Source organism: Sycon ciliatum, chromosome 3, assembly GCF_964019385.1.
Source record: "Sycon ciliatum chromosome 3, ocSycCili1.1, whole genome shotgun sequence".
Classification (NCBI taxonomy): domain Eukaryota; kingdom Metazoa; phylum Porifera; class Calcarea; order Leucosolenida; family Sycettidae; genus Sycon; species Sycon ciliatum.
This window is the reverse complement of record NC_088645.1, coordinates 25,851,189-25,873,689: the sequence shown is the minus strand read 5'-3', so window position 1 is coordinate 25,873,689 and position 22,501 is coordinate 25,851,189. Positions and strand designations below refer to the sequence as shown.

At 50.1% G+C, this 22,501-nt stretch overlaps 1 protein-coding gene across 5 annotated transcripts in view; it reads left to right on the top strand.

Annotated features, from left to right (window-relative positions):
• LOC135811910 (mucin-2-like) overlaps positions 1-22,501 on the top strand; it is a 63,219-nt gene that overhangs the window by 7,654 nt on the left and 33,064 nt on the right. The gene's annotated exons all lie outside the window — the stretch shown is intronic.

The following is a 22,501-nucleotide window of genomic DNA, read 5'->3' as shown; positions in this document are numbered from 1 at the left end:
GAAAACGTGTACTCTTGCATGCGCCACGTACCATAATTATGATACGCGTCACACATCACTCCAAACTCACACGTACACTAGACCATAAAGGAAACAGCAACTATTGCAGGGAAGCGGTGAAAACTGCAAGAAAGCGAAAGCCATAGATCACGGACACAACAGAAAAAGTCTGTACCAAGGAAAGCGCATCGCTAGCCGCGCAGCATTGTACACACACACAGCGCACAGTGCACTGTACATTTGGCAAAAAAAAACATAAAAGAAAATCAAGACAGTTCAAAGCGCAAAAAAACACATGTTCACGTCATGTTCAAGGAAATTCAAACGAAGAGAAAAAGAGAGTAGAGAAGCACAAGAACGAAGAAATGGAGAAGAGAAACGTTCTTGAGATGAAGAGTAGAGAAAAGAGCAGAGAGAACAGGGAGAGAGACTGGAAAGAAGTTCTAAAGAAGACGTGAGAGAGAAGAAAGGTGAGAGAATAGACAGAACGAAAATAGCAAAGACAAAGTCCACAACAAATTCAAACAATGTCGATCTTGTTCACAAGTTCAACCATCAGGCAGGAACATTCTCCCCCGGTAACAGGCATACTCAAAAGCCTGATTACTAAGCTGCACTGCTGAGGACATTCAGGCGGCACAACTTGATTACTGGTCGGCGGAAGGTGCCGGTTGCTGTCTTGACGTCTGCAACTCGAACTTTCCCATCGCGCCCGGGAAACACGGCAGTGACGAGACCTCTGGGCCAGGAGCCCCTCAGCAGCTGGTCGTCCACGATGATTGCTACATCACCCACACTGATTTCTTGACCAACGCCACGCCACTTCTTGCGTGTGCCGATGCTGGGGGCGTACTCCTTCAGCCAACGTCGCCAGAACATGTCAGCTGGAATCTGTGATAGACGCTACTGCTTGCGACAACACAGGTCGCGCTCCGTAAACTCTCCGGGTGGCTGTATGCTACTGGATGTGCCGAGCAGAAAGTGGTTAGGTGTGAGGCTCTCCGGATCGTTGGGGTCCACTGGCACGTGAGTCAGTGGTCGGCTGTTGACGAGACTCTGCCTCAATCATGAGGGTCAACAGTACTTCGTTCTTCGGAGCACGCTCATGCAGTATCACCCGCAAGGTGGACTTCGTAATAGGTTTTGAAGATGGCAACAAAGAATTAAGGTGGACTTCACCGATCTAACCAGGCGCTCCCAGGCTCCACCCATGTGCGGAGCAGATGGCGGGTTGAAGCTCCACTCGATGCGAAGTAACGCCAAGTCGGTGGTGAGCTGGTCTTGGTCGAGGTTGTTCAGCGACTCACGCAGCTCTCGTTCTGCTCCTCGGAGGTTCGTTCCATTGTCAGACCAAATCTGACGAGGTTGACCACGCCTGCCGATCATCCTACGGATGGTCATGATGCAGGTGTTGTACCTGCGCCTGCCAGGTACAACACAGGCATCCGTGGTTAGTGCACGTGCAACCCGTCAGGCAAAATAGCACGTCATAGTACATTTGAGATCAGCGGGAAGAAGATGACGACGTCCACTAATTTAGTATCTGTGCACACGAATCTGCTGTGTGTGTGACTCGGTGTGTCAGCTATGGCATCATCCCCTGTGGTTCCATGCCTAGCATGTACGTCTGAACCATCCTGCAAAGTTTGAATGACGTAGGTTGAGCGATCGCTCCGCGAAACATACTTTTTGAAATTCTCTTCATAGTATATCTTCCACCATTGAAATCGAATTTCTTGCTGAGAGGGGTGGCTTGCAACCTCGATATGGCTTGTTCCAGGCATGCTTTGGAGCCATCCCCTGTTGAAGTAGTGGCGGGGATCTGCCCTGCAACTGCTACAACAAAAAAATGATTCGATCTGAGAAAGGGTGAGACCGCGAATCTCGGTTGAATATTGAGTATTTCAAGCCTTTTCACGACAAAGATGGAGTTCTTTTTGGAGATGGACGTCGCGGCAAAGGACATGGTGTCCGACTTCTGGCGTCTGGTGAAGCCAGGGATCATTTGTCCAGTCAGGTCGGCAGCCTAACCGTCGGTAAGCTTGTGTTTGGATCCCGTTCTGCTCGATGTGGTAGATCACAAAAAATTGATATCGAACAAATTGATCTCAGCATCGTGCGTACGGTATTTTATATTCAGAAAATCCCAAAGTGTCTCTGTGTGGCCGTCCTATGCCACGAAAAACTCCAATCAGGCTCTTATGTCCTCTGCCTTCATGATTGAATGGCCTTTTCGTTTGAACAACGAACACAACAATCGAGGCCGGCTTTGCAATGAAAAATACAGCTACACTGGAGCTGAAAAAAGAAGAAAAAACGTGCTCGGGATGAGACTCGAGTACACGCATACTCTCCCAGCAGGTGAAACGCAAATTTTTGTGAAAAATGCGTGTCGCCGACTGACCAGTAATTTCGCCTGACGTCCAATTGCACAGCTCTCGTGCTCAGGCAGGTGAACAGCACACCATACCTCTTCTCGTGCCGACGTCCGACCGCCACTGTCATCGGTCCGAAGTAATCCATGCCAACCACTGTAAAGGCTCGAACAAACGGCGTGAGGCGGGTGCTCGGCAGGGGTGCCATCTCTGGCGCAGCTGGCTGTGCTCTGTCGTTGCTGCACTTCTGGCAAGTGTTCCAAGAACTTCGGACGGCTCGTCTCAGCCCCAAGATGAGATAGCGCTGACGCAACTCATTGCACACACGCTCTTGCCCTTGATGACATGACGCAACATGATACCACACAATCAGCAGCCGGGTGAAAGGGTGACTCGGATCGAGCACAACTGGCTGCTTGACCATGTCAGGCAGATCGGAGGAGTTGACCAGTCGGCTGTGGTGACGCACTACTCCATCAGTGAGCACAAGCGACAGATGTGACAAGCGGCTGTTCTTGTCCACGGGCTTGCCAGACTCAATACTGCGAACTTCATCAGGGAAACAGTCGGCTTGCACTTGCTGCCACCATAGACACTCTGCACTCTCAAGCTCCTCATGTAGGGGCTCTCCTGGGAGTGGTGCTGATGTACGTAGCGCTCGGTGCTTCAAGATCTTGACGAAGCGGAGTACTCAAGCGGTTGCACGGACCAGTCTCATCCACGATGAGAAGCGACTAGGGTCAGGTAGCGCTGCATTCCGCACACACTCACTAGACACAGCTGTGGCTACGAACTCGCCTTTCAGCTCGATGCTGGGAGTTGAGTCGGCTACTGCAGGCTTGACATCAAGCGGCCACTGCTCTGGCGGACTCTGCAGATACTCTGGGCCGGTCATCCATCTGCTGTCAAGTGTCAACTCGTCGCTGGCCAGACCACGCATAGCGTCATCAGCAGGGTTATCCTTGGTGGGGACCCAGCGCCACTGACTGGGATCCGTTGTCTCAGCGATCTCACCAATCCTGTGGGCAACAAACATCTTGTAAAGTCTGGCTTCTGACTTGATCCACAGCAGGACAGTACGCAAGTCGCTCCAGAATGTTGTGGAGCCGATGGGTAGATCAAGCTGCTTGGCGATTGTGTCTGCCAGACGCGTTCCCAGCACAGCTGTGGTGGCATAAATACAGTTTGAATTCCCCGGCCTGATTGCCACTCACAAAATACTGTTTGACTGAAGTTATTCTATTCGCTGAGTCGAGAGAGCTCTACCATTGTAGCTCTATCATTACTGAATTAATTGTTACTGACATGAGACACAGAGCAACAAGGATTGGACTTGATCGTCGTCAGACGTACCATTAGAATAAGAAATTGAAACTCCTCGAGTGTAGTCAGCAAGCCAAAAGATGATCGCCAAAGGATCAAGCATGCGCATGAAAAACTGCCAGCACTGCACATCGCCATGGCAAAGATGGCGATAGACGAAAAAAGGAGAAAAGGTACGTGAAACATTCAAACTGAGTTATTTTAGCATTCGCGAATGTTACGTAATATCGAATTCGCGACACTCCCGAGACAACAAGAGAGAAAAAATGTGGTGAATGCAACAAAGGTAGAAAATGAGAGAAAGAAATTCTAAATTGTGCTGAGGCAAAGCGGTTGTAACTGAAAACCTGGCGAGTACTGACACTGAGTCCAAGTGACTTGGAACTGAAGTTACTTATCGAAGTGTAGGCAAGTAAACCTGAAAACTGAGAACTAGGCTGAGCTGCTTGAAGGCAGCGTAAGAACGAAAGAAGAAAAAACTTAACTTGAGCGAACACACAGCCGCGGAGACTGTAGGCAGTACGGTTGGCAATAGTCTGAACAAGACCTAGACTGAAATAGCCATGATATAAAAGGGATCGGAAGCAACACTGACGTAGCATGAGCTGAAAGCAGTATGACTGAAATACTGCGACTGGGAATCTGACTGAAATACTGCGACTGGGAATCTGACTGAAATACTGCGACTGGGAATCTGACTGAAATAGCAAGAATACATGGGAGAGCTGAAAGCAGTATGACTGAAATACTGCGACTGAGAATCTGACTGAAATAGCAAGAATACATGGGAGGGCTGAAGAAAACGGATTGTCTGAGATTGGGTCTCAGCTTGACATATTGCAAGAAATCATCCGTGTTTGAGTTATTGTAACCTGACTCGAACGAGTGGTGTTTACACAAGATTGGAGTCTCTCAGAGCGACCGTTTGACGCCGGCTCTGTGTTGCAGTTCTGCGCTGCGGTCTGGCATTAATGGTGGATGCTACATCAACAGCAGGTGTATGCACATCTTGAGATGGTACTGGGGTTGGTGAAGGTACATCCTCACATGTTACATCCACACTATCAGGTAACTCACATTCTAGTGGATACAGGGTACTAACTGGGCGCTGCAACGCCTTGCCTGTAGTGGTTCTGAGTGTCACAGACCTAGTGACGTTGTCCTTCCCCGTGTGGATAGTTTGGACTACGCCTAGCTTCCACGTGCCGCGTGGTTGGCTGTCACCCATGAGGACCAGCTGTCCGACTCTGGGTACATAGGTTTCTGTGCCTCGCTTGTGGCGTCCAGTACTGGTGCGCTCTCTGAGACTTAGCAGGTAGTCCCGTTGCCAAGTTGTCCAGAAGTCCTTGACGAGGGCTTGGCCTTTCTTCCACCCCTGTAACAAGGAAGAGGCAGAAGAAAGGCGACACAAAAAGTCTGGGTAGATATTCTGTTCATCAATTAACTCAGGAAACATTAAATTAGGTTTTAAAGATAGAAAGTGGGAAGGTGTGATCACATCAGTGCTAGCCATAGGTGTGTCTCCCCCCACGTAGAGGAGAGGCCGACTGTTAACTGCGGCCTCCGCTTCAGTAACAAATGTCCGCAACTGGTCTGGGGTCAGGTGGGCTGATCCGACAGTCTTGCGGAGAGCTCGTTTCACAAGCCCTACCATTCGCTCATAAATTCCACCCATCCAAGGGGCGTGCTGCACACTAAAGTGCCAGTCGGTGCCGCGTGCCGTGATGGTGTCGGCTACTGCTGGGTCGCTGATCACCTCCTTCCAAGCTTTGTCGAGGGTTGTCTTCGTCATTTTAAACTGTGGCGCGTTGTCTGACCACATCGCTCTGGGCACACCTCTACGTGATATGAACCGGCGGAAGGCTAGTAGAAACTGCTCTGATGACATATCCGTAACAAGCTCGAGATGGACTGAGCGTGTTGATAGGCATGTGAAGAGGGCTACCCAAACCTTCACCGATGCTTCATCTGTCTTCGCGAAGAGAGGACCAAAGTAGTCGACGCCGGTGTACAAGACTGCTTCTGCTACGTTGACTCTTTCCGGTGGTAATGGAGCCATTGCTGGCATGTCAAACGGACCACCTTCAGCTCGACGACATGTGATGCACTTCTTTAGGATGGTCTTCACTGTACTGCGGCCTTTAGGGATCCAGTACTTCTCCCTTATGCTAGCAAGAGTATGCGACACTCCAGGATGCATGAGAATGCGGTGATGCTCTTCGACGAGCAGACGTGTTACAGCTGAGTTATGAGGCAAGAAAATAGGGAACTTAGAGCTAGGTGGAAGGTTCGCACGTTCAAGTGTTCCACGGCTTCGGATGAGTCCTTTGTCGTCGATGTAGAGACGAAGAGACTGTACGGTGTTGTTCTTCCTTTGTTCCCGGATGGCTGATACTATGTCGGTACAGTGGTTTCTCTGGGATGACTGCAGCCACAGGTTGCGTGCACTACACAGTTCGGGAACAGTGAGATGATCTTTAAGTTTCTTGGTTGCTGATTTTCTGCAGTTTCGGATGAAACGCTGAGCCCATGCTGTGACACGCACAAGTCGACCCATTGTTGAGAAGTCCGACTCGCTTAGATCAAATGGTTCCGAAGGATCTTCCCCAACAACAAGAGAGACAGCTTCAATAGGATCACTACACCCTTTTTTGAGCGGATGTAATGCATGGCCAGCAATCAAGGACATCTGAGAGTTGTAATTTTTGTACTCCTCCGAGGTGTGATTTTTGGCGTGCTGGGCCAAGCACAAGGAAGCCATCTGCAAAAAAACTGCAGAAAATGGTTGTTGTTTGACCCTTTGGTGTAATCTTTGTTTCTAGTCGAAGGTAGTTGCTGTTTGGAGCAGAAACGCTGAAATTGACTATTTTCTGCATGTACTCATACATGTACTCATGTACTCAGGCATGCAGTCTCACTCGTATTTTAGCTATTTTTCTGGAATGGATGCTGCTCTGCGCCCCTTGGTGAACATTTCCTGCGCTCGTGGAGCAGCTGAAAAGGACCACTGGTATGTCTGGTTCCTGGTTTGAAAGTGGAGAGTCGACTTTTGTGCCTTGAAAAAGGAGTAGAGAGCGATAAAGGTACGTCTGTGGCTGATTTTTGAGTGCTCCTCGTACATTTTTGATCGTGATAGAAATTCTCAGACCAAAGTCAGACCAAAGTCAGCGCGATGATGGTCGTACAGTTTTCTTGTGAATTTTTTAGTTGTTTCATCTCGTATCTATGTCAGTATCGTGATGGTGAAGTGGAGAGGGTGATTTTCTTCCTCTAGGCTTCGTTCGGCCGACTTTGCTTCGTCCTCGTTGAAAAGTGATCCTGAAAAAAAGGTCGATTCGCAAAATTATGTTGATTTTCAATGTACGTGATGACATGCGATTGCTGGCTATGAAACCGAGGGCGGACTACCTCCTTTTTTTTGGACGGAGACCTCGATTCTTCCGTATTGGGCTGTTCAGGTTCTGGAACGAGTGGGTTCTGCAACCACTCTGGGCCGTGCCACCAGATGGACTCTTCGGAGAGGTGAGAAGATGTTCCTCGCGACGGGAGATCAGCTGGATTGTCTCGCGAAGGAACGTAGCGGTACTCGGCTTCAGATTTACGTATCCGAGTGACTCGACGCTGGACAAAGGAAGGTAAGTCCTTGCGACTGTTGATCCATCCTAGCACGCATGTAGAATCGGACCATAGAAAAATGTGATCAAGATTAATCGGGAGCTGCTTTTTCAAGAAGGCGATGAGATCGGCACCAAGTGCTGCTGCCATGAGTTCCAACTTTGGGATGGTTAACTTCGGAGACGGCTTGAGCAGAGCTAACTTAGATCTACTAAGAATGAGGTGCGATTCAGTAGCAGATCCGGACGATGATGACAAGTATGCAACTGCAGCATAGGCAGTTTGCGAAGCATCGCAGAAGACATGAAGTGTGTGTTGGTCGGCTTCTGGAATGCAGCATGGACGTGGGATGCTGTGATTTGTAGCATCGTCGAGTTCTGCGGCGAGAGTTTTCCACGTGTGGAGAATAGAAACTGGGAGTGCTTCGTCCCATTGGAGCTTCTGCCGCCACACTTCCTGTAAGAGTAGCTTGGCCTTCACGACGATGGGCGAATGGATGCCAAGTGGATCGAAGAACTGAGCTACGGCCTGAAGTAACTCGCGCTTGGTTGGGACTAGCGTGTCCGACGCTGATGTGTTTGCTACTTTAAGGTGATCAGTAACAGTGTGCCGATCTAGTCCAAGGACCTTCTAGTGTTCGCCAGACGCACGATCTGATTCTGGGATGCTCTCTATGAGGGCTGCTGAGTTAGAGGACCACTGTCTGAGGTTCATGGAGGCATCGGCGAAGACTGACTTGGCGTGATGGTAGAGGTTGATACCAGTCGAGACGGAGTATACACCAAGAAGGACGTTGTCAACATACGTGTTCTGCATGATGTTGGATGCCTCTGGGCTACCGGATGATTCAAGGTGGTGTTGGATGGTAACTCCGAGCAAGAAAGGGCTCGAGATAACTCCGAATGGTACTCGACAAAAGCGATACGTGATGATATTTCCTCCAGAGGGTGGCTGGAAAGGATCTCGAACCCATAGGAATCTCGTGACGTCTCGATCTTCGTTAGCGAGTGAAAGTTGGAGAAAAGCTTTCTCTACATCACTAGAGACAGCGATGGGTTCAAGGCAGAACCTCAAAAGAACGCCGGCGAGATCTGGTAACAGTACTGGACCGCGGTGAAGACATTCATATAATGATGGACTGTTCGGAGACGACTTCGCGGAAGCGTCGTATACAAGACGGAGCTTTGTCGTAGTACTATCCTTTGCGACGCAGTGATGCGGCAAGTAATGGGTGAGGAACTGGCTTCCTTGACTGTCGACTTCCTCGATTACACCTAGCTGTAGCTGTTCCGCAAAGATGTCATTGTAGGCTCGAAGCTTCGACGGTTCCTGCCTGAGACGGTTGAGTAGTGAGTTCAGGCGACCGTACGCAAGACCGAAGTTGTTGGGTAGTGGGGGCGAGTTAGAGCGCCAAACCTTCCGTTGTTGTCTTGAGTGATAGTATCTTCAAAAGCCTGCATGGCTTCAGTGTCGCTAGTTGAAGCATTTACTGTGATTGTGTCGTCTTCTATAGCCCAAAATCGCTGGAGTGGATCAGGCGATCAGGCGTTTCGCTATCCACGAACAGGGTTTGGGCCTCGCTGCACTTCTCTGATGACTTGCCTGCGAGGATGTAGCCAAGCTTTGAATTGAGGAGAATGAGTCCATCGGAGAAGGTTACTCAGTCACTAATGAAGTAGGCTTCTCCCCTGGCCCCCGCCACACAACAACGAGAACTCTTGATCATATCTGCAATACTTATATTATACCAAGAAATGACGAGGGCGCAGGAGGAGAGAGACAAACTTTGTGAAGGGACAAAACGACAACGGGAAGGACTCCCGGGAAAAGACTCCACGAAAACAACAAAAGAGCAAGCAGTAATATTGCGACGACAAATCGGGACGACCAATCAGGGACCAATACGTACAGAACACATGACCAAGACCAAGACAACCAGACCACGGACGAATCACACACGACTCTCATTCCCAGACCAAACTAGCACTGCGCATGTACAGCATTCACTTGACAGTCACTCTCGCACAGACGGAAGCACATCCTGACACTCTGACAACGCGTACTCTTGCATGCACCACATACCATAAACGTCACACATCACACCATACTCGCGCGTACACCTAGACCATATATGACATCAGACACTGGACTCCACCAGACAAGAACCAAATACAACAACATGCGTAAATCATCGTCGAACAGAAATCCGCAACACAGCCCTCTCCTTTGCGGAGAGTCGACCTCGACTCTAGCAAGTAGAACACTGCTATACAGATACATGTATATGTACCATGAGAAAAAAATGGAGTAGGAGAAAAACAAACGGGATGCGACACAATAACAGGAGAACAGTGACTGAAGAAGACAGGACAACGGCAAGTGGCTGCAGATGTGGAACCTTGGTGCAAGACCACGCGGTGTGCGGTCGTCTCGTACGACGTGTCCATTCGGATGTTAATGAGGCGCAGTGTATAACATGTAAAACATAGAGACAGCAGAACACAGCAGGCATGTAGGATCAATCAGTGACAACAAACGAAACAAACAAAACCTCGGCGCGGAGCCGGCATCAACATAGTTTTTTCTGTATCATTTTTTATTTTATTTTATAAAACCCTCGGCTCGGAGCTGGCATAAGTGTCCCACACTTTTCCGATGTCGGATCATCGTGTCGTCCCACGACCCCGTATTATCCTGTCGTCCCACGACCCATAATATCATCTTGTCGTCCCACGACCCATAATAATCATCTTGTCGTCCCACGACCCATAATATTTTTATTTTTATTTTATAATTCCCTGACAAACTAAATAGACACAGGAGCCCACCAGCTCACGAAGCGGACCGTGGCTCACCATGATCGGACATCCACAGGGCAAACTGGGCAGACCCGCAGGTCGACACAAAACGAGGAAAACAAAATACGCTCACTGAAAAGACCAAACGCGCACTGAATGACTAACCCAGAAAACTGCCCAACCCCCAGCAAATGTACGCACACTGACTGCAAAACCAAAAAGAAAGACACAAGAACCGAATCGCCGGCACGAAGACCGATGATGTAGAAACGATAGCGCGAAAAGATAACAAGCAACAAAAACAAAACCCACGACGCAGATTGTGAAAATACTATATTGCCCCGACAAAACAGAACGACGTGTAAAGCACCCGGGCCCTGGGTGTGTCCGTGCAGTAATGCTGACGACAACAAAATAGGCAGGCAACTGAATAAACCACAGCGAAAGCGAAATCCACAACCGGGATTGACTCACCGGGAATGCGTCCGCCAGACGAACGACCACCGTCTCCCAACATGTACCACCAAAGCATGGCGGGGCGAAGTCGAGTAGAATCATGCCGTCGGTGTCCAGTAGAGTATCCACAACAAGCAACGCGTCGCCAAACGTTGACGAAGAGAAAGGAATAAAATAATAAAGTCGCCAAACGTCAACAAAGAGAAAGGAAAAACGAAAGGGCAACGGCGAGCACAACGGAAGCCACGGCGAAAACGAAAACGATCTCAGGGTCGTGGGTTCAAGCCCCACGTTGGGTGCCAATGAAGTAGGCTTCTCTCCCTGGCCCCCGCCACACAACAACGAGAACTCTTGATCATATCTGCAATACTTATATTATACCAAGAAATGACGAGGGCGCAGGAGGAGAGAGACAAACTTTGTGAAGGGACAAAACGACGACGGGAAGGACTCCCGGGAAAAGACTCCACGAAAACAACAAAAGAGCAAGCAGTAATATTGCGACGACAAATCGGGACGACCAATCAGGGACCGATACGTACAGAACACATGACCAAGACCAAGACAACCAGACCACGGACGAATCACACACGACTCTCATTCCCAGACCAAACTAGCACTGCGCATGTACAGCATTCACTTGACAGTCACTCTCGCACAGACGGAAGCACATTGACGAATAGAAAGGAATAAAATAATAAAGTCGCCAAACGTCGACAAAGAGAAAGGAAAAACGAAAGGGCAACGGCGAGCACAACGGAAGCCACGGCGAAAACGAAAACGATCTCAGGGTCGTGGGTTCGAGCCCCACGTTGGGTGCCAATGAAGTAGGCTTCTCCCCCTGGCCCCCGCCACACAACAACGAGAACTCTTGATCATATCTGCAATACTTATATTATACCAAGAAATGACGAGGGCGCAGGAGGAGAGAGACAAACTTTGTGAAGGGACAAAACGACGACGGGAAGGACTCCCGGGAAAAGACTCCACGAAAACAACAAAAGAGCAAGCAGTAATATTGCGACGACAAATCGGGACGACCAATCAGGGACCAATACGTACAGAACACATGACCAAGACCAAGACAACCAGACCACGGACGAATCACACACGACTCTCATTCCCAGACCAAACTAGCACTGCGCATGTACAGCATTCACTTGACAGTCACTCTCGCACAGACGGAAGCACATCCTGACACTCTGACAACGCGTACTCTTGCATGCACCACATACCATAAACGTCACACATCACCCCATACTCGCGCGTACAACTAGACCATATATGACATCAGACACTGGACTCCTCCAGACAAGAACCAAATACAACAACATGCGTAAATCATAGTCGAACAGAAATCCGCAACACTAAGGAGAATGTCATAGTAGTAATCTCCTCCTATCAGTATATCAATGCTGACACGTTCTTCTGACTCACACAACGGTTCAGCTAGACGGAAGACTGCTAGTTCAGGGCGGTTCTTCACGACTACCGGCACTTTCAAAATCGGGCTGGAAATGACCGGTACAACATTTAGTGACAGTGGCATTTTCGATCCATCTGCTATCTTGATGAGTACTTCCGTGGCATCTAGACACTGAATTCTTCTGTCGGAGCTACCGAAGCCTGATGTCGCTAAGGTGTCCTTGCGGATCGTTGGTGAGCTAAGAATGTCACGTGCCTTAGATGTGATGAATGACCTAATTGCGCCTGTAACGGAATCTCAGCCATTTCGTTCCCCGGGACGCAGGACACAAGGGACAAGACTAGTTTGATTTACATAATTATTATTGACATTACTCTTCCTCCGCGTCATCGAAATTGTCGCAGTTTGACTTTTGATATAAAACGGGGTATTTACTCACCAGCACTTGTACCAGAGGCAAGGAATTGGACATAGGCGATAGTCATCAGTATAGGGTGACGGTAAAGTTCTATTTTCTGTTATTGGAAGCTGGAATTTTTGAACTAGACGCAAATTCTTCGCTGATGTCGCTGCGATGGTAATTTCGACTCGCGGAGATCAGTCAGGCGTTGCAGCCTGCACATTTCTCGTGCTTATGGCCATTCACTCAAGCCTCATCACTGTTTTACCTTAGCTGGGGTGAGAATGACTTCGTGGAACAAGTGGCAGCGCTTGGAGAAACATCGAGGGGTCAGAAAACTAAATGCCTGCAACAGCGATAAAATTTGTCGCTCTGGCTGAGGCACTCAGAACACGATTGTACCTGCAAGAGCCGTGTAGACTCTACACGTAGTGCTAGTGATGCACGCGCAGGTGCCGTACCATGGTATACCAGTGATGCTGAAAAGCAGGGCGCGCTGGACGCGATAGTACTCTTACCTGAGCTGCATGAGCTGTGACCAAACAGCAAAAATACATGGGCATGCCACGGCTAAAAAAAGTTCATTTCAAGATCGAGGTGATTCCGCCGACGGTAATCAACCGACCTCGCAACGATCGTGTATTCTTACTAGGCTTCGTTTGTGGTGAAGTAGAAATCATCCAGAGCTAGCAAACGACAAGCATAGCAGCTCTTGTCCTGTGGAGAAAGTCAAAGCGTTTGAGATGAGGCGCGACCAACTTTCAACCTTCCTTGAAATATTTCGGAACGATATTTTTGCGTCCATTGACATCAGCGACGACGAGGACTTCATCTCTGCATGAAAAATTTCAGTCCAACTGTCCTGGAACGTTACTCTAGTCTTCAGACTATCATCTTGTGTAATAAGTTTTGAATGGCTTAGCTTATGGAGTTGTCAGTAACAAGTGACAAGTCACTAGTCAAACTGCGACAATTTCGATGACGCGGAGGAAGTACGGAAATGGAGACAACACTCAAAGGGACGAACAAGAAGACTGACAAAAGGACTCTCGACTACAAAATCGCGCATGCTCATATCACACATGCACGCGACTAGACGAGACAGTTTGGGGAATGCCATCACACAGGAAAACAACACATCATTTCACAACACCTGCCCCCTTGATGACATTCCACAAAATAATAAACCGACACCAGGTTCCACATGCACAACAGCAAAAGGAACCACAGCAGAACAGATGGTGTGGCCAGTGAGGACTGTGCCTCTGCTGCTTCTTTGGCCATGAGATATTCCTGAATTGCTTTGCGGAGATCTTTCACCGACCAGTGAACTTCAACTTTCTTCAACTCCAACTGGAGAACAACATGCTGGGGAAGCTTTGACAATATCATCGATACAAATACACTTTGGTTGATATCCTGCCCACATGCTTGCAAGGAGCGCAACTGCTCTTCAACTTGGTCGTAGAATGACCTGATGGACTGGGTTTTGTTTGAACAAGCAGGGATACCCATGAGTGCAGTGTAGTGGGCATGAATGACCCGTTCAGTATTACCAAATCTTTCTTGTAAGATATCGACAGCAGGTTGGTAGTTTGTATCCGTACATAGGAAACCAGACACTGCGTCTAGTGCATCCCCCCTGAGGCAAGACTTGAGATACGTGAGCTTTTCGGCATTAGATAACTGTGAGTTATTATCAACACAAGAACGGAACATATCTGAGAATTCAGCATACTTCATGACATTCCCATCAAACGTAGGCAATGAAAGTTTCGGTAACGAAACATTGGCTGTGGTCTTAGAAGTAGTACTGGTACTTGGATCTGGTTGCTGTTGCTGCTGACTGGTCTGGACCTTTATCAAAGATTCCATGGTGCTAATGAGTGCTGCTGTGGCAGCATCCTGCGAGGGTACTTGCTGTTGTACATTTTGAGTTGAGGGGCGTCTGCTCTCCAAGTACGAGAGGGTAGCATTCAAAGAGAGGACTCGTCTCTCCAGTTGGACAAATTGGTCTAGGTGCCAGTCAACAGCAGCCTCAACGTCTTCCACAAGGTTTGACAGACTATCCCCAAATGATTCACACACCTTCCCATAAGAAGAGACAGAGGTACGAAATCAATCAAAAAAGGACTTAGCTTTGCTATGGCGTCTTCCAGTTGATCGTTGGGAGTTGTTCGGTACGCTGAGAATTCATCTGACTTCTCAAGGTCCTTTTCCAGGTCAGCATGTTTTCTGTCCAGTAACTTCTTGTCAGTTCTCTGCTTCGGAGAAAGTCTTGAAGTAACAGCCGGGGAGCTCATGGCTCTAAATTATCAAATCCCGGGTTTCGGCACCAGTTTGTGGTGGCATAAATACAGTTTGAATTTCCCGGTCTGATTGCCATTTGCAAAATATTGTTTGACTGAAGTTATTCTATTCGCTGAGTCGAGAGAGCTCTACAATTGTAGCTCTATCATTACTGAATTAATTGTTACTGACATGAGACACAGAGCAACAAGGATTGGACTTGATCGTCGTCAGACGTACCATTAGAATAAGAAATTGAAACTCCTCGAGTGTAGTCAGCAAGCCAAAAGATGATCGCCAAAGGATCAAGCATGCGCATGAAAAACTGCCAGCACTGCACATCGCCATGGCAAAGATGGCGATAGACGAAAAAAGGAGAAAAGGTACGTGAAACATTCAAACTGAGTTATTTTAGCATTCGCGAATGTTACGTAATATCGAATTCGCGACAACAGCAGCTTGCAGCTCAAGTCGAGGGATACTGAGCGGCTTGAGCGGGGCGACGCGAGCCTTTGCTGCAACAAAAGAAACGTGCACAGCACTGCTCTTGCTGGTGGCTCTAATGTGTGCTACAGCTGCGAATGCTTTTTCACTAGCGTCCACAAACATGTGCAGCTCTAAGCTCTCGGCGTCTGCTAGTACAGGACGGTAGCATCGTGACACTTGCAGCGACGCAACTTCATGCAGGCCGGCTTGCCACTTTGACCAGCGCTCAGCCATGTCATGGGGCAGCTCATCGTCCCAGCCAAGGCCTGACCTCCATACGTCTTGCAGAAGTATCCTGGCGTTAACGGTGTACGCCATCAGGAAGCCAAGGGGATCGAACACCGACATCACGTAGCACAGTACTGTCTGCTTGGTCGCTGAGACGCTGTCGGGCTATAACTTTGATCCAACGGCAAAACTGAGGCAGTCGCTGTTCGGGTTCCATATGAGGCCAAGTGCCTTCTCTGTGGAAGCGTTCCCGGTGGCGAGATTCACCACTTTAGATGAACGAAGTTGGGTGGGTATTCTCTCTAGAACCTGGGATGAGTTACTAACCCAGTTCCGGATCTCGAATCCTCTCCTCCGGTGAATCTCAATCACCGCTGCCGAACGGCTGATGGCATCACACTCAGTAGGTGCACTATCAAAATAGTCATCCACATAGTGGCGGTCAGTGACAGCTTCAGGCAAATCTGGACCAAAGACGGTGGCACTATGGTTCTTCGCATACTGAGCTGTGGTCGGAGAGGACACTGCACCAAACGTCATCACCTGCATCTCGTACACATCTGGTGGGCGACTGCGGTCGAGGCCTCGCCACAGAAAACGGTGGGCCGGTCGGTCCTCTGGCCGCACACTAGCTTGGTGGAACATTTCCCGAATGTCATCGCCGAAACCGTACTCAAAACGCCGAACGTTCAGCAGCACTTGCGTCAACGGCGTTAGCAGGTCGGGTCCAGGCATCAGGAAGTCATTGAGGCACTTGCCATGCGATTTCCCGGCTGCATCGAACACAAGTCTCAGCTTGCCCTTCGTCGGGTTCACCACGGCAAAGTGCGGCAGGTACCAAGTGTTTGGTGGTTCACATGTGGCCTCTGCTGCTGACAGGATACGTGCATAACCCTTCACCCGGTAGCTCTCGACCTTCGCTGCATACTGGTCAGCGAGGTTCTGGTCCTGCATCAGACGGCGTTCCAGCTGCTGAAGACGTCTGTCGGCCTGCTGTCGGCTCTCTGGCAATTGCGGGTTGTCGTCACGCCACAACAGTCCTGTTTGCCATCTGGTGCCATCGTGAGTCATGGTACTCAGCACCTGTAGCGCCCGCTCATCGTCAATGCTTCTGGGTAGCGGCGCTGGCTTGACAAAGAAGTCATCTACTGAAAAGGCCCTCTTGACCAATTCATGTAGCTTGTCGTGAATATGCATCACGAATACGTTCAAATTCATCTGTAAGAACGCCTGCTTTGGAAGAAGGGCCAACGACATCTTGATCAGTTCTGGCTCGCCTGGAGGAACGAGTACCTCCTCAGTCTGCAAGAAGCCCACACGTCATCATTTAAGCAGTCGAGGACTCGATCGTCAACGTTTCCGAAGCCTGCTGACGTTGTCCTCATCAAGGAGGAATTGCCTCGCGGCCACTGGCGCCTTGGACGAATCCAAGAAGTACACACCAGCAGCGATGGCAACATCCGCTCTGCCACCGTCCTCACTTCGGACAAACGCACCGTCAAGCGGCCAGTAAGTCTGCTGTGTCCGCTTGAGACCAGCAGTACCTCGGAATCCCCAGGTACCCCAGCTCAGGAGACCAGCAGTACCTCGGAATCCTCAGCTACCCCAGCTCAGGAGACCAGCAGTTCCTCAGAATCCTCAGCTACCCCAGCTCAGAAGACTAGCACTCCCGTTGCAGTCGTACGAAGACCGACACGAGCCGCTGCCAGCAAGTTTCAGTCCAACTTGCAGGATTTGATCGCCGACGGCCGTGTTTAACTCTCTCTCTCTCTCTCTCTCTCTCTCTCTCTCTCTCTCTCTCTCTCTCTCTCTCTCTCTCTCTCTCTCTCTCTCTCTCTCTCTCTCTCTCTCTCTCTCTCTCTCTCTCTCTCTCTCTCTCTCTCTCTCTCTCTCTCTCTCTCGCTCTCATTACTCTCATTGCTCTCGCATTCTTTATGCTCTTCAGTTATCTTTCCACATGTTTTGTGTAAAATTTCTCCTTGTTACGTTAATTCTGTTCTCCGGCCAATGCCCGGGGAGTGTCGTGAATATGCATCACGAATCCGCGTTACGCTCATTATTATGTCTTTATTTGTTTATGTGTTACATCATGTTGACGTCATGCTGATGTCTTGCTGCACGCATCGCGTGCACCGTTTTTCAGCTCTCAGGCCAGAGCATGCGCAGCGAGCCTGTGGCTCCTTTTTTGCTGCCTTTTCCCTTTTGCATGCTTCACTTGTCTCAAATAAGGTTTTCTGGTGACACTCCTTTTCAAGTCACCTAATCCTTTCAAGTAACAAGTGCAATGTCGTTCCGTGAACCGGAACCCCTCCATATTTGTGTTTACCAAGACGTATTTGTGCGTGGCTATACAAGCTCTCCCACTCAACAGTTCAAAGTTGCGCACATAGCTCGTCATCTGGTGACCACGACACGAAGGACACCTCAGAGTCCACTGTTTGGCACTGTCCGGTGTTGCCGTGCAGTACCCAGCCGAGCTTAGTGTTGGTGGCTACAGGTGCATTCGGCGGACCTTCCAAGATCTCCCTTGGTGCCGTCAGGTGGTAGTGGTCCTGGCCAATGAGCAGCATAGGCGTCACCTCTGCCAGTGATGGCAAGTCGATGTGCGCCAAATGCGACCACTGTCGGGCAAGTTTCTGCTGGTTGACAAACTGCTTCGGCAGACTGAGGTTCGCCACCGTGCGGACGTTCTGCAAGTCAAACTGCTCACCTCCGTCTCTAGGTGAGATGCACAGGTTGACGCGACATGAGTTGGCATGGTGCTGACTGTGATTCCCAGTCCAATTCAGGTGCAGGGGATCTACCGGACTAGTAGCGCCCAGCTCCCTGGCAAGCTTCTCGTCGACAATGCTCACGGTGGATCCTTCATCCAGGAGCGCATGTGTCTCGACGCTATGCCCGTTGGACACTGAGAGCGACACCGGTACAACGCGCAGGGCAACTCGAGTCCGCTGAACGGTGTGGGAATTGACGCTCTCCTGCTGTTCAGTGTGGCCACCGCTGTTCCTGTCAGGCGGGTGCACTAGTTCATGGTGACGCTTTCCGCAATCACCAACGGAGCAGCGATTCCGACTCTTGCAGTCAGTTACTCGGTGGCTGCGGCCGAAACAGAGAAAACACAGCTTCTGCCCAGCTACCCATTCCCTACGCTTCTGCAGTGGCAGTGCTTTAAAGGGGAAGTTAAGGCAAAAATAAAAATTTCACCAGTTGTAGTCTTCGGGGTGCTGAGTCGAATGGTCTTGGTCCGAGAAAGCTGAGACGCTCCCTTCCTACTTGAATCCCAATCGAACTCGCGCACTTCCACCGAAACTGGGTGACTGCGCCCTACTAGATGGGGATTTGTATGCAAAATGTCACTAAAAGCGCCATTTCGTTCTTATTAAAGCACGGATGACCGCGATTGGCCATATGTTGTAGTCTTTTGGACGCTGAGTCGACTGGTTTTGGTCCGAAAAGGCTGCGATGCAGCGTTCCTCCTTTATTCCCAATCGAACATGGTTGAACAAGTGGTCACGTGCTCCTGGGTGCCCAAATCACCTGGTCACCACGCCAGCAGGCGACAACTTTCACGCCAAGGTTCAACTCGAGTTCAACTCGAGTGACAGGACTGCACCCAAAAAAGTTCAAACAGGCTAGTAAGTTGTACCCCGCAGGCACGGTGACCTGGTGACTGGTGTATGCAGGAGCACGTGACCGCTTGTTCAACCATGTTCGATTGGGAATAAAGGAGGAACGCTGCATCGCAGCCTTTTCGGACCAAAACCAGTCAACTCAGCGTCCAAAAGACTACAACATATGGGCCAATCGTGGTCATCCGTGCTTTTATAAGAACGAAATGGCGCTTTTAGTGACGTTTTGCATACAAATCCCCATCTCGTAGGGCGCAGTCACCCAGTTTCGGTGGAAGTGCGTGAGTTCGATTGGGATTCAAGTAGGAAGGGAGCGTCTCAGCTTTCTCGGACCAAGACCATTCGACTCAGCACCCCGAAGACTACAACTGGTGAAATTTTAATTTTTGCCTTAACTTCCCCTTTAAAACTGTCACAGCTGCGCAGCGGATGTTGGCTGCTGCAGTAATGGCAGGCGAAGGGTGCACGCTCTTGCTGTCTGGAGCTGCCACTGTGGCTCGATGTGGTGAGGGTGGTCTCACTCCGAGTTCTCTTGTTACTGCTGCTGCCGCCGCTGCTGCTGACACTCCCTGTCTTCAGCACAGTCACTCTGCCTGCTTCACTGGCCTTGCCGCACAGCCACACTGAACAATCATCCAGCGAGAGCTTCTCCGGATCGAAATTGGCGATCATCTCGCCCCAGTTCAGGCGCATGCCAGCCGGCAGTTTGGCAACAAGTTCCTGTCGCAGCTGAGGGTTGCGCAGGTGCCCGGTACTATTCATTAGCTTCATGGTCTGCACCAGCCCACGCACAGCAGTTGAGAACTCTACGAGCTGCTCAAAGTCGTCGGCTCGCAGAGTACGGAAACTCTGAGCACGGGTGATGAGGTGGTGCACCACGTGCTCGGGACGGCCAAAACGCTCTTGCAGAGTGGCAAGAATCTCCGGAACATTGTCTGGGACAGCCAACATAAACTGGACTGCATCTCTGGCCTTGCCCTTCAGCGCACGGTGCAGTCGGCTGAGGTTCTCTGCATGTGAAAACCCACAGTCCCGAGTTGTGGTGTCGAACATCTTCTTGAAGATGGGCCACTCTTCAGGCTGCCCAGCAAACTGTGGCAGATCCTTCCCAGCAGCTTGCCTGGCCATATAACCCTTCATATGGCGCTGTGCTGGGGTGTCTGAGGGCTTCTGCGTGCCTACCGCTGCCATGATAGCTCCAGCGAGCTACGCGATGTCAGACTGCGGCTGCTGCGTAGCATCTGACTGCGGCGCCTGCTGATGACATACTGCCGGACTGCGTGCTGTGGCTGTTGACGTTGCTGGTTGCTGCGTAACATCTGGCTGCGGCGCAACACCAGGCTGCGGCACAACACCAGACTGCGGCGTAACATCAGACTGCGGCGACTGCTGATGACATACTGCCGGACTGCGTACTGTGGCTATTGACGTTGCTGGTGGCTGGTTAGCTGTAGCTGCGTGGCCACCGCCAGCAGACACTGCCACAGCTGCCTGGGGAGTTCCACCACGTGCAGACTATTGGGCTGGCTGGCCCCTTACACTGCTGCTACTACTACTACTACTACACGCGTTGAGCGCGTTGACTCCGAGTATGCACTACTACTAGTACTGGAACTGTCATGCTGGCTGTCGATGGCTTCATGCTGCATCGCCAGCTCCATTTGCAGCAGTCTCCTCTGGGACCCTATCTGTTGCTGCTCCAATAGACCCTTTGCACAATAAGCGAGAGGGGTCGAGACGGGGCATGCTGTGCACGCGCTGCACACTTGGCATGCAACCAGCATGCGTGGTTTGCTGCAGGACGTGATCAAGTTTCCTGTGACAGGCTGTGTTTTCACGGTCCCGACGCGATAATCATGTATGTACTCCGCAGCCTTTTTTCATTTGAAGTTTTTTTAGTTCTGAAGGAAGAAGTTCCGAAACGCTTTCCAAGTACCACTGTTGGGTTCTTGTTTGCAGCAACCGTCATCCCTAACGTTAGTGTAAGGAACCCACTTGTCTTTCCATGCGTTCCCTGGTGATGCTGGCATTCCACACTCTGGAATCCTGGCTATCTGGCGAGAAGAGGGCCGCAGTGCTGCGATATCGTTCACAGTGTTGTGCTCGGAACACTTTATCCATGACGACTTTTATCCTTGCTGTTGCGAAGATATGGAACGCCCTGCCAAGGGACTCTGGAGCTTGAGAAAAAGGCATGACCCATCCCTGTCTTCGCTATTGGAAGATCGACTGCTTGCTGGCGCTGCTCGAGCTGCTGATGCTGAAGTGGAGAGAGACGCAGCCTCGTCGCTCAGGTGTGCGGAGAAAGTCATCTGAGTTCGAGCTGTGGCTGTGTGCACGATATGACAGACTTTCACATTATGCACATAGCCACCAAAGTAAAACTCATGGACACTATCCACGGGCCTGTTCACTTGTACTACTCCATCAGCTCCCTCTTCACTGTCGTCGGCGACTTGCCCCTGCGTTGGAGACGAGCAAGCATGCTGTGGCACTCACTCTGGGAAACAGAGGTTCATCACTCATCCACTGGGACGCATGAAATGTTGGGCATGATGAAGGTACACTCGAGGAAGTGGTGCCCTTCTTAGTTCTAGGAGCATCAGGGTTCTGCATAGAGAAGAGTTCACTACATCGACAGGGGAGAGAAGGTAGAGAAAAGAAAAAGAAATTTCAATCTTCAGTAATCCGAAATATCCACTGAATGCGGAAAACTTACCTCTCCAACAACTCCTTCTTTTTCCCGACAGATACGCACCATCATTCAGCAGAAAACTGTTCAGTTCCTTCACAGACCATTCTTCATTTGACAGTTCGTCCACGGGTTCCACAGCCATCGATGGCAAACCACTCGACACTCTCTCCTCCATCTCCAAAATGGAAAAATACAGTGTTCCACCATGCTCAACAACTGATACTCTGCACAAAATCGAAGAGGGTGCCCCGTCTCGGATCACGTGACCGTTATTGTGCAAAGGGTCTATTCAGCCAGCCTCTTTGCAGCCTCGTACTCAGCTCGTAGGTGCGCACTCCGCGCACCGCGACTACGCGCACTGCGACTACTACTAACGCTAATACTGTCCACACCAATGGACTTCAGACTGAGCACATCATATACACTGGCACTGGGTGATGGTGGCAACGACAAATTCACCGCAGCGTCAAAGGCAAGCTGAGGGTCAGTCTGTGTCGACGCCAGCCACTCACCGAGCTGGTCTGGAGCTCTCCCTCTGGTGGTTCTGGTGCTCTTGCGCGACATCTCAACGGCAACGATCCGAAATGCACACTCAAATTTCAAAAAATATACACTATACGATCATAACACAACGAGCTTCGGAATACAGAAGGCTTTACTTCAGGGCTGTTCGATTGGCTCCGGATGCGCTCCGCACATCCGGCTGGAAGGACCAAATGTTCAGGGCAGTACAGACAACACAAGTCACCACCGCACATCGAAGACTACTGCTCGCTTGAAG